The sequence below is a fragment of the Schistocerca cancellata genome, chromosome 7, assembly GCF_023864275.1.
Source record: "Schistocerca cancellata isolate TAMUIC-IGC-003103 chromosome 7, iqSchCanc2.1, whole genome shotgun sequence".
NCBI lineage: Eukaryota > Metazoa > Arthropoda > Insecta > Orthoptera > Acrididae > Schistocerca > Schistocerca cancellata.
In genome coordinates this window covers 150,181,122-150,197,748 of record NC_064632.1, presented here as the reverse complement: position 1 = coordinate 150,197,748, position 16,627 = coordinate 150,181,122, and the positions used below count along the sequence as shown (strand labels likewise).

General features: G+C 43.8%; 1 pseudogene; it reads left to right on the top strand.

Annotated features, from left to right (window-relative positions):
* The first annotated feature begins 5,535 nt into the window (after positions 1-5,535).
* LOC126093815 (5S ribosomal RNA) lies at positions 5,536-5,653 on the top strand (annotated as a pseudogene).
* The last annotated feature ends 10,974 nt before the right edge of the window (positions 5,654-16,627 follow it).

The window sequence follows — 16,627 nt, the reverse complement described above, 5'->3', positions numbered from 1 at the left end:
GCTACAAGCCCTGACACCCGATGACAAAGTCAAACGCTTTGAATTTTCGGTGCGGTTGCAACAGCTCATGGAAGAGGATGCGTTCAGTGCGAAACTTGTTTTCAGTGATGAAGCAACATTTTTTCTTAATGGTGAAGTGAACAGACACAATGTGCGAATCTGGGCGGTAGAGAATCCTCACGCATTCGTGCAGCAAATTCGCACTTCACCAAAAGTTAACGTGATTTGTGCAATCTCAAGGTTTAAAGTTTACGGCCCCTTTTTCTTCTGCGAAAAAAAAAGTTACAGGACACGTGTATCTGGACATGCTGGAAAATTGGCTCATACCACAACTGGAGACCGACAGCGCCGACTTCATCTTTCAACAGGATGGTGCTCCACCGCACTTCCATCATGATGTTCGGCATTTCCTAAACAGGAGATTGGAAAACCGTTGGATCGGTCGTGGTGGAGATCATGATCAGCAATTCATGTCATGGCCTCCACGCTCTCCCGTCTTAACCCCATGCGATTTCTTTCTGTGGGGTTATGAAAGATTCAGTGTTTAAACCTCCTCTACCAAGAAACGTGCCAGAACTGGAGCTCGCATCAACGATGCTTTCGAACTCATTGATGGGGACTTGCTGCGCCGAGTGTGGGAGGAACTTGATTATTGGCTTGATGTCTGCCAAATCACTAAAGGGGCACATATCGAACATTTGTGAATGCCTAAAAAAACTTTTTGAGTTTTTGTATGTGTGTGCATAGCATTGTGAAAATATCTCAAATTATAAAGTTATTGTAGAACTGTGAAATCGCTTCAATCATTTGTAATAACCCTGTATACTTTCGGAACCATTCACTCTCCTCAAAATTTTCGATAAATTGACAGTTCTGATCCCACAGGTGTCTCACTTCGATATTACGATATTACTGGCATCTGGCTGTTCTGGTTTCTGTACTGGCAGGTTAATGTATACCACTATGTTTGTTTGGATATCCACCATTTTTTAAACCAATAGAAAAGGAGGTGCGTGTTGCGAGGGGGGAGGGATGAGCAGGAAGGGATGTTGAGGATCCGGTGGAAACTTCAAAGGGTACTTACACAAATAAATGATAAATGTACTGACGATTTTGTTTACATAAGTAATATTATCTGTACAAGGAGGTGAGTAGTAGTGATGTCCTTGAGTCCATTAGAAGAACAATGGACTCTTTCGATCCAGGGAAGGGGGAAGAGGGACCTTGAATGCGACAGGTCTTGCTTGGTAACATAAGAGTCATGATTCAATAGACCAGAAACTACCCTGCACTTTTACTGGGGTGGACTCCATACTCGATTTAAAAAAAAAAAAAAAGACAACGGGATTCCATTTTCCTTTATCGTGTTCTCGATCCAGATCTCAGTAAATGGTTTACAGTTCCAAAGTAAGGAAAATTCTCTGACATTATCACCACGAAGCTTAAATATAGGAATATTTGAAAACATTTTATGTGCAAAACACTATTTGGTACATTTTCCTGATGACAGGAGCAGCACATAAGCTTATCAGCTTTGTAAAAGAGTGGGATATACAAACCAGTTGTGGCGGATTCTATCTAGGCTTGTAGTGTCACCAACTTAAAGTAACGCTGCAGAAGCTGCAGGTACAGAAAAAGACACTTTGCTGTTACAGGCCGCCTGCTTAATGAAGGGTGCAGTTAGAAGGTGCTACATTAACACACGCAAAGGGTGGAAGGTAACCACCGTCAAACAATGTAAATTGGTAAACATATGGCTACTTTCCGAACTTCAGACACAATCTCCTTACAGACCACTTCCGACAGAAGCATTTTGTAAATTATCCTTCCTATCTATATGCCCCACATATTACTGTTACTTTATTTCTGTTGTTTTGGTTTCATTTGTCTTCGAATTTTACTTTCTATAATTGCATTTTTGTCTCATCACATACCTTTCTTGTAGTATTATACTTGTTTAAGCAGTATTATCTTTTTCAGTCATGCCCTTCACCATGTGATCAGTTTACTATGTTTGGATAAATTTATTTTTCTTCTCTGAACAATGGAAATTTGTTACGTTATTCATAAACTAAATTTTATATAAGATACACAGACTTTATTCTGGCTACCGAAGTCTTAAATGAAGCGTTAATAATTGTTATATTTGACAGCCAATAGAGGGTCTCTTTGGATCTACATAGTTTAAAACCTTTGATCTCATAAAACTCACGTATTTATCTTCGCACCTAATGATGACGTAAAAGATGAAAACTAGTTAGGTAAGTAACAAATACCGTAGGATAGGAATTACACAAATAGACCGAGCAAGGTGGTGCAGTGGTTAGACACTGGACTCGCATTCGGGAAGACGGCTATCCTGATTTAGGTTTTCAGTGATTTCCCTAAATCGCTACAGGGAAATGCCGGGATGGTTCCTTTGAAAGGGCACGGCCGATTTCCTTCCCCAACCTTCCCTAATCCGATGAGACCGATGACCTCGCTGTCTGGTCTCCTTCCCCAAAAACAACCCAACAACACAAATGAGGTGTGTTTTTCATTTGTAATGTATAAAATGTTTTGCCATTTACTACAGTCAGTTAAACTTACAGTGCTACATCTGTAAAGAGCTACTGGGTGTTAATTCAGGACAGGAAGATTAAGAACCTACTGCGTGTTAATTCAGAACAGGAAGATATTCGAGACATCAGTTGTTAGACGCAGTGTACTGTAAAATAGTAAAAGACGTGAGATTTCTCTACAGAGTTATCACAGAGGAGGTTTTTCTATCGTGTGTAGAGGAAGTTAATTTCAAACGTATGGTAATCAGTTCTTCAGGTATTTATTTGCCTTGAAGCATAACAGGATGAAGATTTTGATACAAATATGTGAGTAGAAACGAAATATCGTTTACAGGTAGAATCTATACATCAGGCTATGTATTTCATGTCCTTCCACTTATAATTTTGTTCTCTCTGGACTGTTTCTCTTCTACCATTTCATGGCACGACAACAATGTTTATCGCTGTTAGCACATCGATTACAGTTCTCCCGTTTAACGGACTTCATGAGCATTTGATAACATCGTTACGATGCTTAGGCGTTTGGTCATCAGAGATACAAAATTTCCTGTGGCAGTATTTGTTACTGCAATGTTGTGGCTGCTGTCGTTACTGTGGTTAAAGTGAGGACGTAAAACACTCGTAATTCACGCGTCGGATGAGGACGTGCAACTATGGGGTCGGCTACGTATTTTCGTTAATAGCCCCTCTTCAGTTTACATCGGCGCTCAGCTACAACAGATATACGCAGTGTAAAAGACTACGTGTACAATGTTTTAAAATGTTCAGAGGATAAATACTTTTCATGTGACAAACATGTTAAGGCTGTACGGCTTCATCTCTAGGAATCTATTAAGTTCTTGATGCTGGTGAGACAGACGGTGTTCAAACTATAGTGCAACAAATAGTGTTTTCGAGATGTCGCTGGCCTCGTATGTATTTCTTCCATGGGTAAGATTAAGAGTTTGGTGTACGCGTCACCGACAGACACTCCAGAAGAGCTGGTTACCCTTTGGGTGCCACTGCAATCATTATTCACGAGGCACCTGGTGTTAAACATCATTAGCATGATGATGTGCATTAATGTGAACGGACGTCATTTTCAGAAATATCTCTCATATAATATTTTTCATACGAAAGTTTGAACGCCCTCTTTGAACATCACTACTTTCGAGACGTTTATGGACACCGTAGCAAGAAAACGATCCACTTGCGACATTCATGTTGTACAGAAATACCCTTTATCTGCTCTCAATACTCTAAAATTTTATCTGCGTCGTTTTCCTACTCTCTGTGTGTAAAACCCTTCGCGTCACTCGCTGCGATAAAAACGTAAATAATCTGGAAGAGAGAGAGAGTTCACTGCAACCACTGCCCCAGATTTCGAAAGTATTTTCAATCAGTTTAATTTTCCGGCTCAAAAGCCGAGGGGAAACTTACACCAGTGACTTCATCATGGTTCACCTCCCATCTGAATGAATGATTAGAGGGCAAGGAGAAAATTTTTCAGCCTGTCACAGATGCTGTTGATCCGAATGAAATTCCATAGTTTAGTTTTATGTCCAAAATATTAATTTAATTCTGTCGTTTTGGTTCCACTTGTCTTATAGTTTCACTTTACACTGAAACGTCTCCTTAGAACAATTATATAAGACTGTTCTTAAACTGACACACAATATTTTTCAGCGCAACGCAATCTGACTTTCAAAAATCCCTACAAAAGAATGGCCCTGACTAACATTAACCTATACGTTTCACAAATCACTTACCTCACAAAAATCTTCGTTACTCAAGCTACAGCAGTACAGCGAGCGCCACCACTGCCAGCTAAATAACAGATTCAAACTACGGAAGACACTAACTACTAGTAGGCATAGTTAGCAAATGAAAGATTTTAATAGAGAACAAACAATGTATTTACCTTAATAGTCATCAAAAGTCATAATATATACAGCAGTTCATGACATCCATTTTTACAAATTTCAAAACTCCGCCATTTCTCTCAGCACATCCACCACTGCTGGCGGCTCACCTCCAACTGCGCAACGCTACGCGCTGTTCACATCCAGCTGCCCAACACTACAATGGCAGACAACAATGCAAACTAGCCAAAGACTGCACACAGCACAGCCAGTGATTTTCATACAGAGCGCTACGTAACTTTGCCCATAAGAAAATATAAACAGCCTACTTACATAGCCCCCATGCTCCCCACAAAAAATTTTACAAATTGTTTTGGGCACTGGCCAATACAGATTTGAAAAAATTTTTCATAATTACAGTAAGAAAAATATCAAATGCTCACACTTATTAATACGATGTTGGTCAGAAGCTAAAATTTTCTCACAGTCCATAAAGACAGTCCTGATCATCATAATAGTAATGACAGTTTTTTTTTCACAAAGTCTCATTAGTAAAAGAAATTGCACACAGAAGTAGTGGAGTTCCATGCAGTCTTGAAGAAGTAGTGTTGTCCTTCCAACGGAAAGACAGTGCTGACTCTTGACATGCAGACAGGTAATGGGCCACAACAGAGCAAACCCACCGCAGAGTCAGTCGAAGTTGTCAAAATCTTTCATTTGCTATCTATGCCTACTAGTAGTTAGTGCCTTCCGTAGTTTGAATCTGTTATTTAGCTGGCAGTAGTGGCGCTCGCTGTATTGCTGTAGCTTGAGTAACGAAGATTTTTGTGAGGTAAGTGATTTGTGAAACGTATATGTTAATGTTAGTCAGGGCCATTCTTTCGTAGGGATTTTTGAAAGTCAGATTGCGTTGCGCTAAAAAATATTGTGTGTCAGTTTAAGCACAGTCTAATATAATTGTTCTAAGGGGACGTTTCATATGGCCTACTTACAACATAATTACATTTTAGTCTCATCATGTGTCTTACGCAACAGAAATTCACTCGAAGTGGTTGCAGGTTTATAAACGCTCTGATTTTTCATTTTCAGCTTTAATAACGGGAGGTTCAATTTAAACATGCCCATAGTTTTCCGGCAACGGCCTTGCTGCAGTGGATACACCGGTTCCCGTCAGATTACCGAAGTTAACCACTGTCGGGCGTGGCTGGCACTTGGACGGGTGACCCTCCGGGCCGCCTTGCGCTGTTGCTTTTTTTCGGGGTGCACTCAGCCTCGTGATGCTAACTGAGGAGCCACTCGACCGAATAGTAGCGACTCCGGTCAAAGAAAACCATCATAACGACCGGGAGTTCGGTGTGCTGACCTCACGCCCCTCCTATCCTCATCCTCGGCTGAGGATGACACGGCGGTCGGATGAGCCCGATGGGCCACTTGTGGTCTGAAGACAGAATCCATAGTTTTCTCGGACGACCCAAAGTGCTACTAAAGTTCACGTTGAATTTGTTAATCGTTACACGAAAATAAGTTAACTGTGCACATGGTCTCAAGAATTATTATTTATACAACTTTTTCAAACATTCGAGGTGTATGTCCTTCTTGTAGATAAATGTTTTCGGCAATGTCCCCGTCATAAGCTTGGTTATTTGGCGTGGATTATCAGCAAGGGAAATTAAAAGTTGTTGCAGGTTTATAAGCGCGCTGCGTTTCATTTTCAGCTGTCAAAAAATAAGCGATTCAGTTTAAATGTGGTCGTAGTTTTGTTCTGGGACGACCCAAAGCTGCTCTTAAAGTTCAGTTTAAAATTGGATCATTAAAGTTGTATGGAATAGCTGAAGGAATACATACCAGGAGATAAGTACTGGACATCTTTAATGAGAAATCTCTACAAAACGGCTTCTGTGTTCGATGATGTCAAAAAGCAAATGAAAACAATTTTCTGGTCTAATTCTGCGCCCAATAAAAGAGATAAGTAAACGTAGGAGCTAATGGTTACGAGAAATAATATTTGTCATAAACCGAACGGATATGGTACATGTCACTCATAATCAGTCATTACTATTTCTTTCATCAGTTAAGGGATGCTATTTTCCACCATGGTGTTAACTGAAAACTTCTTAGTTTCTGAGTACGAGCTTTTAATATTTATTAAAATTTCCACCGTTTTTAAAGGACTTAGTGTACGATCTGGGCCCATGTACTGCGTTTGACGGTATGCCACTTCACGCCAGAACTGAAACTGCGGATGGAAGCCGGCTTGGCTGGAAACCTACGACCAATCTCCTCAGAAAAGAAAAAAAAAATACTCTTCATTAGTAGGAAAACAGTCGTTGGAAATAGCCGTGAAAGTTCTGCTGGACAAACGAAAATACCGACGTCAAAAGACGCAAAGTTAGGGAAAAAGAGGGGCACAAACGGTGACTCAAATAGGAACTGTGTCATTTGAAGTTGGAGTTGTTCAAACGAATACCCCAACTTTTGAGTTTATTTCATATTATGAAATTATTGACTGGAAGGTATTACGGGTTTAATACACGCACACATGGCCTGCCAAGAAAGCGAAGCATCATTAACACATGATCGGATCACAATGTAACTTCGCGCACGTGCAGACCATCGACGGGTTTGTAAGTGATTAGAGCTACGATACTCTATGACAGGTAGAGCGGCAAGCATTAGTGTTGTTCGTCTTTAGTGTTGTTACCAGGCTTGGTAAAGGGCTTATTAGCGTATATAAGGGGCGTGAACAGCGTCATATGTTGAGTGGTCACTATGAAACTCACGGAGATGCAGCACACTCTTGTGGAACAGCGTTACCAGCAACTGACAAAGTTTGAAAGGTGCCTCATGGTGGGTCACCATTTGAAATACGGTCCGAACAGTGCGATGTCCACATTTGTGGGGCATTCGGATGTGTCAGTGGCTACTGTTGGACCACTAGGGAATGTGTGGCCAGGCATACTATCTTGGTTCCGGTAGCCCACGTCTGACCACCACAACAGTGGATCGAATTATTGTGCACCAAGCTCATCGTAACCTACGTATATTTGCATTTCTCATACGAGAACGACTCCATTGAAAGTTCTATTTCACCGCGCACCTCTGGTCGGAGGTTCAATAGCAGCCGAACTAGAGAACTACCGTACCATGCATAGAATGCCGTTAACACCACAACACAAACTGCTGCGTCTGGAGCGATGCCGCGACCGAGAAGAGTGGACTGCAGATGAATGATGTCACATTGTGTTTGGCGATGAATTGAGGTTATGCACTACCTCGGATAACCTTCGTCGGTGAATATGGTGGTAACCTGGAGAGAGGTCCCATCCGTCTAATGTTTGGAGAGGCACAGCAGTGTTACTCCTGTCGTCCTAGGATAGGGAGCCATCGCTTAAGACCTCAGATCAGGCACGGTAGTGATTGAGGGATCGCTTGACGGCACAGTGCTATGTCATACAAGTTCTTCATCCTTAACCGTTTTCGCTTAAACGACAATATCTTGGCGCCATTTCTTAACAGTGAAATGCTAGTCCAAACATGCCATGCACCTCTATGAACACTCTGTGTGATCTTGAAGTTCTCCCTTGGCTAACAAAATCCACAGACTGTCACCAACACAATTCCTGTGGGACCGGCTCGGACGCCAACTCTGTCGAAGTGCCGGTACCAGTTTGGGAACCAACATCTCTCAAGAGAGGGCACAACGGCTTTATGACGTCCTTGTCAACCAAAATGTTCAAATGTGTGTGTATTCCTAAGAGACCAAACTGCTGAGGTCATCGGTCCCTAGACTTACAGCCTACTTAAACTGACTTAAACTAACTAATGCTAGGAACAACACACACACCCATGCCCGAGGGAGCACTCGAACCTCCGGCAAGAGCCCTTGTCAAGCGAATCAGTGCATGTTTAAGACATGCTACCTCATACTAACAAGTAGGCTTAAAATAGCACACACACTCTTAACCAGTGAAGTTTTACTGCCTTTCCTTCTCACCTTGTGGGTTCTGTAAGTTTTTTGTCGGACAGTGTAGTAGAGAAATTTGCACACCTAGTAGAGCAACGTTTACCAGCATCAAGGACAAATGTATTCATTGAAGAAACAATATAAAAAGTGCATTACCTTAAGAGAGAACTACGTCGAAATATAACAGCATTGTGTGCCAAGAGAATCTACTTTCTTCGTGTCAGTCCGAATATTTTGCTCATTTCTCACTTGTATTATGTCTCAGGCCTGGGATACGTCCTTCGCGTAAAACTGACGCTGAGTGCCTAAATGTTGATTCACAACATATCAGAGGAAAAAAAAATCGCAACACCAAAAACTAATGTATAATAATGACCTTTACGGATTAAATTTCTCTAGATAACATATTTAAGTGACTAACACTGCAAGGTTAATTTAAGCGCGAGATAAGCCATGAGAAATGTGAAATTCTGGAATGTTAATAACCGGTGTAACCGCCACAACGTTGAATGCAAGCACGCAAATGTGCATACACAATGTTAAGGTGCCGTGTGCCAGTTTTTGGCATGGAGATCTACACTCCTGGAAATGTAAAAAAGAACACATTGACACCGGTGTGTCAGACCCACCATACTTGCTCCGGACACTGCGAGAGAGCTGTACGAGCAATGATCACACGCACGGCACAGCGGACACACCAGGAACCGCGGTGTTGGCCGTCGAATGGCGCTAGCTGCGCAGCATTTGTGCACCGCCGCCGTCAGTGTCAGCCAGTTTGCCGTGGCATACGGAGCTCCATCGCAGTCTTTAACACTGGTAGCATGCCGCGACAGCGTGGACGTGAACCGTATGTGCAGTTGACGGACTTTGAGCGAGGGCGTATAGTGGGCATGCGGGAGGCCGGGTGGACGTACCGCCGAATTGCTCAACACGTGGGGCGTGAGGTCTCCACAGTACATCGATGTTGTCGCCAGTGGTCGGCGGAAGGTGCACGTGCCCGTCGACCTGGGACCGGACCGCAGCCACGCACGGATGCACGCCAAGACCGTAGGATCCTACGCAGTGCCGTAGGGGACCGCACCGCCACTTCCCAGCAAATTAGGGACACTGTTGCTGCTGGGGTATCGGCGAGGACCATTCGCAACCGTCTCCATGAAGCTGGGCTACGGTCCCGCACACCGTTAGGCCGTCTTCCGCTTACGCCAAAACATCGTGCAGCCCGCCTCCAGTGGTATCGCGACAGGCGTGAATGGAGGGACGAATGGAGACGTGTCGTCTTCAGCGATGAGAGTCGCTTCTGCCTTGGTGCCAATGATGGTCGTATGCGTATTTGGCGCCGTGCAGGTGAGCGCCACAATCAGGACTGCATACGACCGAGGCACACAGGGCCAACACCAGGCATCATGGTGTGGGGAGCGATCTCCTACACTGGCCGTACACCACTGGTGATCGTCGAGGGGACACTGAATAGTGCACGGTACATCCAAACCGTCATCGAACCCATCGTTCTACCATTCCTAGACCGGCAAGGGAACTTGCTGTTCCAACAGGACAATGCACGTCCGCATGTATCCCGTGCCACCCAACGTGCTCTAGAAGGTGTAAGTCGACTACCCTGGCCAGCAAGATCTCCGGATCTGTCCCCCATTGAGCATGTTTGGGACTGGATGAAGCGTCGTCTCACGCGGTCTGCACGTCCAGCACGAACGCTGGTCCAACTGAGGCGCCAGGTGGAAATGGCATGGCAAGCCGTTCCACAGGACTACATCCAGCATCTCTACGATCGTCTCCATGGGAGAATAGCAGCCTGCATTTCTGCGAAAGGTGGATATACACTGTACTAGTGCCGACATTGTGCATGCTCTGTTGCCTGTGTCTATGTGCCTGTGGTTCTGTCAGTGTGATCATGTGATGTATCTGACCCCAGGAATGTGTCAATAAAGTTTCCCTTTCCTGGGACAATGAATTCACGGTGTTCTTATTTCAATTTCCGGGAGTGTATTTAAGTGACTAACACTGCAAGGTTAATTTAAGCGCGAGATAAGCCATGAGAAATGTGAAATTCTGGAATGTTAATAACCGGTGTAACCGCCAGAACGTTGAATGCAAGCACGCAAATGTGCATACACAATGTTAAGGTGCCGGGTGCCAGTTTTTGGCATGGAGATCTATGTTTGTAGCCCGAGGTCGGTCAATACAGGGGCGGTTAATGCTTGGTTTGGATGACACTAGAGTTGTCGGCTGATTATGTCCCACTTGTGCTCGATTGGAGACGGATCTGGAATCGAGTAGGCCACATAATCATGTCGACACTGTAGAGCGTATTGGATTACAAAAGAGATATCTGAGCGAACGTTATCCTTTTGTAAAACAACCCCTCGAATAATGTTCATGAACGGCGGCACAACAGGTCCAATCACTAGACTGACATACAAATTTGCAATCAGGGTGCGTATTCCTGCTGTCGTGCGAAATCGCACCTCAGACCGTAACTCCTGGTCTATTTTCAACATTTCTTGCATGCAGGCAGGTTGTTTGCAGGCCATCAAGTGGCCTCTTTCTTAGCAACACATTGTCTTCACTTACACAGAGGTAGAGCCAGCTTTCGTCAGAAAACACAACAGATTGCCATTCTGTCCTCCAGTGATATGCCAATTTGTTCTGTGTGGCTTTTTACACAGCGGCAAGGAGAGGTGGGCTACAAGTTGCCGGTTGGTGTGGCCGAGCGGTTCTAGGCGCTACAGTCTGGAACCGCGTGACCGCTACGGTCGCAGGTTCGAATCCTGCCTCGGGCATGGATGTGTGTGATGTCCTTAGGTTAGCTAGGTTTAAGTAGTTCTAAGTTCTAGTGGACTGATGACCACAGTAGTTAAGTCCCACAGTGCTCAGAGCCATTTGAACCATTTTTGGGCTACAAGGTGGTGCGACACCTGTTGTCGGGGAAGGTGTACAGACAGAAATAGCTAGCGAACAAGATAACATAGTAAACAGAAGATTTATTCAACTTCTATTTCTCTCAGTGTACAAAGACTCGTTACAAATAATGCAGCAAGAAGTACAGTCCAGCTCATACAGAATCATCAAGGCTGAGACACCGCAAACAAAACGATTAACAGTGGAAGTAATTATAAAAAATCCGCCTCGATTGCACAAACTACCTGGTGTTTACCTAGGTTTCAACGTGGGTAACCACGCCTTCTTCAGAACAAATATGAAACAGCTTGCCTAAATAGGCATAGTCAAAGGCTAAAATCAACACCTACAGCGCAAAGACCCCATATTTTATTTTTTTACGAATACATGGTACATATGTACCAAGTCAATAATATTACTTCTCTCAACCCTGTGTGTGCTGCCTCGCCCCAGCCAATGTACGATGGTCACAGGCTCTCCACCGAACTGAGGCACCGCAGGCTGCTCACATGTACTAAACTAAAAAGATAGATATGCTAAGGACGTTATTGTTCTTACTATAGCTATCTTTTTAGTTGTAATTTCTACCTGATTCTAGGGGCTCCATATTAGCTTGGGGCTGATTTACCATACGTGCACAAAGTTTGTCGCGCGTTGCTATTAAATATGTCTTAATTCCCGCATCATCACTTTTATCATATGTTAAATTTGCTATTTGGGCGACAACTTTTGGCAATCAGTTAGGTCCGGATCGGTGTTAACGTTTTAATCCCGCTCCCATGCATATGAAGAGCGTTTCCTGGCCGCGCGCATGCGCAGTGATTTCGATAGCGGTGCCTCAGTTCGGTGGAGAGCCTGTGATCATCGTACGTAGGCTGGGGCGAGGCAGCACACAAAGGGTTGAGATAAGTAGTATTATTGACTTGGTACATATGTACCGTGTATTTGTAAAATTTTTTATGGGGTCTTTCCGCTGTAGTTGTTGATTTTAGCCTTTGACTATGCCTATTTAGGCAAGCTGTTTGATATTTGTGAAGAAGGCCTGGTTACCTACGCTGAAACCTAGGTAAACACCAGGTAGTTTGTGCAATGGAGGCGGATTTTTCAAAATTATTTCGATACTTACGATTGCTGACGCGCTTCAGTGCTGAAAGTTCTTGATTAACGGTGGCGTCAGAGCTGCGACTAAGTAGCGTCAGCGTAGCATCAGGTAGCACGGAGGCTAAAAGTGTGAGTGGGCTGCCTGGCTGCCGCCGAATGTCCCATATAGCGGCGGCGGAAGGTGCTCGTGGTACTGAAACGCTGGAGGCGTGGCCAAGCGGGCGTGCTCCATTGGGTCCGCGGACCCCGCACGACCACTATCGGCGTCTGACGGCAACTTGGAATTTCATTGCCAACTTCACAGCAGTTCTGGGGTGGCACCAATATGTGGTGCCACATGCAAGACGTCACTTTATCCGCAAATGGTGCTGGTTTCGGCTCAGTGAAATGCACTCTACAGGGCGAGTAGGTAGGAGCTGTCCTTGAAGTAACCAGTTTGTAACAGTTCATTGTATCACTGCGGTTCCAACTGCTGATGAAATTGCTGCTGCAGATGCAGTATGATTCACCGGCGCCATACACTGATCAGTATGGTCTTCCCTCTCGGTAGCGCTGAGTTCCGTCTTGCGACCGTACACGCTCACGACCGTCGATTCCAGCATTCACGTGCAGCGTACACATTGCTTCCAACTCTTCCTGCAGTATCGCACAAAAATTTCCAGCTTCTCCTAGCCCTATTACGCGACCTGGTTCAAACTCAACGAGATGCTGATAATGGCGTCTTTGGCGCCTTACAGGCGTTCTTGATTAACATCAACTCACCACTTTCAAAGGTAACTAACGCTCGGGATCGTTACAGTATTATGTATTTAAAGCAAACCTGATTTGCGTCCTCATAGTGGTGCAACTAGCGCCACTCTTATGGAACTGGCGCGAAATTTCAGTAGACATCGTATCTCCAATGTAGAAACGATTGTAGCAGCTTTAGTTTATCATCGCTCAATTCATTCTCGGTGTGCGATATTTTCCCGTCAGAAGACTTTCACGATAGGGGACAACAAATATGAAGACTAAGACAGTATAGTCCCAAACGAACGTAAAGCAATTAATGCCGTTACTTTTCCAGATAAAATAGAGAGTTTCAATTTTTATGAAGACAAGTCCTTAGAGATGGCGAAATTTTGTCAGTATTGAATAATTAGGAAGCCTTTGAGGACTCAAATGACATAGAAATTTAAATTTGTGGATGATATTTTCACCATTAATTTTATATTGTACCAAACAACTTGTAATGATAGGGAGAGACATTATGCATAATTTTTGTGGATCATTATTCCATTTCCTTTCATTGCGTTAAATGTAAACCATTGTGGAATCTGAAAGACACCTGGCACATAGATATACCAAAGAGAATATGTCACTAAGTAGGACACGACAGTATCTGGCTACCCATCCGTTCTGAGTAGCCTCCCTGAAGCTGTGGCAATGAACCACTGAAGCTGCCTGCATAAGACAGTATCTCTGTCTCTAGACAGTTGACTTTCTGTGGGTGCCAAGGTATTATATAGCACCAAAAATCAGCAGCCGGTCTGACTCTGCTTGCTGATGTACATGAAACAAGCATCTTTCGCCTTTAGTATAGTCCGCCTGGAGGTCGCACAGACCTTAGGGGCCTTGTTGCAGTAGTTCACCTGAGTGATGAGGGGTGAAATGGTCACCTTGGAGAGAGTAGCGATCCAGCGTTTAAGAAGTAGAAACCAAAACTGTCCATGATAACACATTTCGTTATTTAATTATTTAATTCAATTATCGTTTTCGATTATTACCATCACTACGAGATTCATGTCTGCAAAAGGGTAAGGAGGTACTTAAATTAAATGAAGACGTCTGGGATAAAATGTTTTAATTTCTAGCCGGCCGCAGTAGCCGAGCGGTTGTAGGTGCTTCAGTCCGGAACCGCGCGACTGCTACGGTCACAGGTTCTAATCCTGCCTCGGGCATGGATGTGTGTGATGTTCTTAGGTTAGTTAGGTTTAAGTAGTTCTAAGTAGACTGATGACCTCAGATGTTAAGTCGTATACTGCTTAGAGCCATTTGACATTTTTAATTTTTTCGAATGTACTTAAGGGCTAAGGCCTCACAAGTTCTGGAAAGGATGCTGGTTTGACGAGCTAAACAGTTTACAATCTTCTGCTCGCTAATACATCAGAATTACGATGGGAAATCGTATCTACAACGGCATAGAGACCACAAACACCTTTGTACGACCGTAAAGGTACTATTTGATGTGTGTGTGTGTGTGTGTGTGTGTGTGTGTGTGTGTGTGTGTGTGTGTGTGTGTGTTTGTGTGTGTGCGTGTGCGCGTGTGTGTGTGGAGCGCAGTTAGTAGCGATGTGATAGATACAAGTAATATAAAAGAATGCACGCATTAGCTATTTTTTTAAATGATATGTATGAAATAATTATGTAGATGGTCTACAGATGAGTAAAGAACTAGCTAACTATCTAAATCTAAAGCCGTGTACCGTCACTAGACATAATTGCTCTCCCTTGCCCTCAGTTTTCATGTTGGGTTTCTATATTCGTATATGCGTCATGATTTTTTTGTGTGTGGTGCTCCTTTTCCCTACTACGGTGCCGTAACCAATACTTGTCTATACTAACAGCACGAGACCTATTAATTGTCTACAGTAACAGTAACAGTAACAGATATAATCTCTGTTCCTTTCCCTTAAATTTTCCTGTTGAGCTTCTATATTCGAATATGCGTCATGATTTCTTGTGTGTAGTCTTCCTTTTCCCAACTATTGGTGCTTTAACCAATATTTGTCTATAGTAACAGCACTTTTGCAGTCTTTCAGTGATTTTCAATTTACTGAATGTGTGAACCTTCTTGGTAGTTCACTGATGTGTCCCTACGAAACAGTTAATTTTTTAAGTCCGTGGTCGATTCTTATTCAAGCAGCGTTGTGGTTACCCGTCCTCTCTTTAACGGTAATCACTTTCGGCCATCATTATTGTCATCAAGCGCGAGAGACAGCGAATGAATGCTGCAGTAGAAAAGGAATCGCATGATGCTTTAGGCAACTCTCAGGACAGAGTGCTGGGATAGTGGGGTTTTCGGGTTAACCGACTCCATGGACACGGGTGCAGGTTTCAAATGTGGAACGTCATATAAGCAGTGGTGCCGTTGGCGGCTCTCAGGATTACGCTGGTGGCAAAAGAACGGAAATAAACACAGTGACATGTGAAAAAGTTTTTTATCGGGACGGCGTGAAAATTTTGTTCTGAATGAGTAGCTTATTTCCAGTCTGTAGCCATGGACTAAAGCGTTACTATAAAATTTTCTTCTAAACTATTAAAAAGCCAGTAAAGCGGTTAGTTATCACAGTCTCCAGTTAGTCATCATAACGCAGCAAAATGAAAAAGTATCCTGCTAGTTTCGAGAGTAATTACTGGAAACCTACAACTAGTCACAACAACTGCATCTGCATCCAACATTATTAAATAATGCCTATCTGCCAGAGATGTGTTTTGCTGGAACAGCGGTGAATTATATTACTGTGTCTCGCAATTATCAGACCCCCCCCACCAGCGCCTGGGGACCAACACGAGGCAATGAATTCAGAGCGGGGAGCACCTGAAGCCTCTGTGTGGCCGCGCATCAGCAGCCGTACGTCAGCACTGGACATTTACGATCTCCGGGCGCGCGTGTGACCATGCATATGTGATGTGATAGGCGAGGCGTTTCCAGTACGTGCTCTGCACTCAGTAGCGTGGAAGTGACGGACCGATAAGACTACGGTTCCTACAAATGTCGAGTCACTAATCTGAAACACCATTGAGTTCTTTTCATGTCAACCCACAAAACCACAAGACGAAAAACAAGTGATTGACGAACTGAAACAAGCCATATAACTTCACCAATTGTCGACACTGCTGATCTGCATATACTATTAGCTAAGCTCACAAGCCAAACTTTTTCTTCAGGTGCTGTACAGTGGCTCCGCTCGTATCATACAGATCGCCAACAGTGTGCAATTGTAAGTAGGCTCTTTAGGTTTTTATGTTGATAACGCCACGTAGTGTTCTGTATGAAAATCACTGACTGCGCTATGTGCAGTCTGTCGCTGGTTGGCATTGTTGGAATATTCGCTATTTTAGTGTTGGGCAGTGGGATGGGAAGAGCGCGAAGCGTTGCGCAGTTGGAGGTGAGCCGCCAGCTGTGGTGGATGTGGAGAGAGAGATGGCAGAGTTTTGAGCGAACGATCTGGACGTGTGTCCATCAGAAAATGGAAATTTGTTTA